Genomic DNA, 3,499 nt, shown 5'->3' on the forward strand with positions numbered 1-3,499 from the left:
GCTGGAGAAAAGTTCTTGTTGGTTGAGGTCGCGCAGTTGTTCGTCGGAGTCGCCGCCGGAAAGAGAGAATGCCAAAGATTGGAGTCTGAGGGTAGAAGACGAGCGTTCCGGAGAAATCTATTTATAAGCCGCTTGGAGTAGGGGTATTCTGGACTTATCTCTATGCCGCGCGCATGTGGGTCGAGGTGGTTCAGATGGATATGGTAACTGTTCGCACGATAATCAAGGGATTGTACAGATGATTTGATGGCAAGTAATCATGACTTGGAAGAGATCTCGGTACAGGATATTTTAATTCTGAAAATGGCGGCATTATTATGTTAGGATCTTGCCGATGGATTATTGTTTCGGTATCTTAACCATAATCAGGGCAAGAGTGGTTGGAAATTGTGCGATATTTACTGAGGTGCGTGAATCAGGACTAGATTTGATTAGATTTGATAACAGATCAAGTTTTGGCTTGGAGGATGAGTTACGGTAATTGGGCGAAGGCAAACGTTATCTGGAGTAAATTTCGGAGCATTAATGGTTTTATACTCCGAAATTGGGGGGCATGTGTTGACACCATTTTTTGCACGTGTCAAAATGATCAGAGTGGGCTAATCGGCAGGAGGAAAGTTACTGTATACGCTGACAGCCGATGAAAATCAGCTTGTAAAGATGGTTGCCGATGAATGGTGGTGATCGATGGAAAGGTTGATTTAGACTCGGGCGTTGCCGATAAGGTTGGAGATGTTATTGTCGATGCCGATGAAGGAAGGCTTGAAAACTACTGCCGATGAAACAGGAAGTATGCCGATGGAAAGGAGGTCGGTGAGAATTCCATCGTAATTGAGGCGGACAGGGAAATAGATAGGAGTTGATTTCCTTTTCTATATTTGTTAGAGTATGATTCATGTAAGAGTCACGTGTTTCCTTAGATATGGACTTGGTGTCCTAGTCGTATTTGGTTATGTCTCTTTAGATCAGGGTATAAATATAGATTGAGGGGCAATGTAATGAATCAATCAATCAATATCAAAACCAATTTTTACTCCTATTTGCATCTACTTACTTTTTGGCGACTTCGTCAATTTGCATATTTTTCCTTTTTATGAGTTCTCATTGATTCGGCGAGTTGCATCGCTTCAGTGTGACCTTCGGCGATTCTCGAGTTCCGAGTGAGTACCTCTTGGCCGTGACTTCCGGGCGTATCGCTGTTGTCAGGACCAAAGTGCTCGTATCTTCATCCTTGTCGATTAACAGGTCAAATCGACTGGCACGCTTTGGATATCGATTCGGGTATTAGCCCTTTGTGTTTGCAGATCCACTTTTGCATCAACACAAATGATCATTCCATCTCCAATGTGCTATATGTTGCTTCATTCAGTTTCAACTTGCTATCCGTTGGACAATTGTGTGATCTTGGCTTCCAATGCTTGTTTACCGAGAAGGAGGTTGTTGTATCCAGGAAGGATGATGATCATGTGATATTCAAAGGATTTAGATACAACAACCTATATCTAGTGGACTTCACCTCCAAAGATGCAAACTTGAAGACATGCCTATTCACCAAAACAACACTTGGGTGGCTATGGCATAGAAGACTTGCTCATGTTGGGATGAGCTCACTCAAGAAGCTTATGAAGAATGATTTGGTGAGAGGGTTGAAGGATGTGAAGTTTGAGAAGGACAAGCTTTGTAGTGCATGTCAAGCCGGCAAGCAAGTTGCAAATACCCATCCAACAAAAGCTTTTATGTCAACCGCAAGAGTGCTAGAACTCCTTCACATGGATTTATTTGGACCAACAACATACAAGAGTTTGGGAGGAAATCTATATTGTCTTGTGATTGTTGATGATTATTCAAGGTATACATGGGTATTCTTCCTTCATAACAAATCCAAAGTTACATCTTGCTTCAAGAAGTTTGCCAAGAGAGCACTAAATAAATTTGAAGTGAAGCTCAAGAAGATAAGAAGTGACAATGGGAAACAATTTGACAACACAAACATAGAAGCTTATTGTGATGAAATTAGAATCAAACATGAAGTCTCCGCAACATATACTCCTCAACAAAATGGTGTAGTTGAGAGGAAGAACCGAACATTGATCACTCTTACAAGAACAATGCTTGATGAGTACAACACCCCCGAAGCTCTATGGGCGGAAGCAATCAACACCGCATGCTATGCATCAAACCGCCTATTCCTTCAAAAGTTCCTTGGCAAGACACCTTATGAGTTGCTCAATGGGAAGAAGTCGGACGTCTCTTTCTTTAGGGTGTTTGGTTACAAATGCTACATCTACAAGAAGCGGCAACACCTAGGGAAGTTTCAAAGATGTTGTGATATTGGTTTTCTTGTTGGTTACTCATCAAAGTCCAAAGCATATAGAGTATTTAATCATGCCACCGGCTTGGTTGAAGAAACATATGATGTGGAATTTGATGAATCTAACGGCTCCCAAGGAGCACATGAGAATCTTGATGATGTAGGTGATGAACCATTGAGGGAGGCTATGAAGAACATTCCGGTTGGAGACATCAAGCCTAAAGATGATGAAGATGATGTACAAGTGATCGATCCACCTTCTTCATCAAGTGTGCCACAAGATGATGAACAAGATGGGAGAGTAGAAAATGAAGATACTCATGTCTCCCATGAACAAATGGTGGTACAAGCACAAGATGTTGATGCTCCACAACCTCCCCCTCAAGTGGTCAATAGAAGAAATACACCCCTACTTCAAGATCATCCACAAGATCTCATCATAGGGAGTCTATCAAAGGGTGTAATGACTCGATCTAAAAAACTTGCTTCATTTATTGCTCATCACTCTTTTGTCTCTTGCTTTGAGCCTACTAAGATAGAGGAAGCTCTTCAACATCTGGATTGGATCAATGCCATGCATGAAGAGTTAAACAACTTCACCCGCAATGAAGTTTGGACTCTTAAAGAGCGGCCAAAAGGTGCAAGAGTCATTGGAACAAAGTGGGTGTTCCGAAACAAGCAAGATGATCAAGGTGTTGTTGTGAGGAACAAGGCAAGACTAGTTGCAAAGGGGTTCTCTCAAGTTGAAGGTTTGGATTTTGGAGAGACCTTTGCCCCGGTTGCAAGATTAGAAGCCATCCGTATCCTCCTTGCATATGCATCACATCATGAGATTAAACTTTATCAAATGGATGTGAAAAGTGCTTTTTTAAATGACTTTATTAATGAACTAGTCTATGTTGATCAACCTCCCGGGTTTGAAGACCCTAGATATCTTAATCATGTTTATAGGTTGTCCAAGGCACTATATGGGCTTAAGCAAGCCCCAAGAGCTTGGTATGAGTGCCTTCAGGACTTCCTCATTGAGAAGGGCTTCACCATTGGGAAGGTCGACACCACACTATTCACCAAGAAGCTTGATGGGCATATCTTCATTTGTCAAGTGTATGTTGATGATATCATCTTTGGATCATCAAATGAAGATTCATGCAAAGAATTTGGTGAATTGATGTCGAAGGAGTTCGAGAT

Source organism: Miscanthus floridulus, chromosome 10 (genome assembly GCF_019320115.1).
Source record: "Miscanthus floridulus cultivar M001 chromosome 10, ASM1932011v1, whole genome shotgun sequence".
In the NCBI taxonomy this organism is placed as follows: Eukaryota; Viridiplantae; Streptophyta; class Magnoliopsida; order Poales; family Poaceae; genus Miscanthus; species Miscanthus floridulus.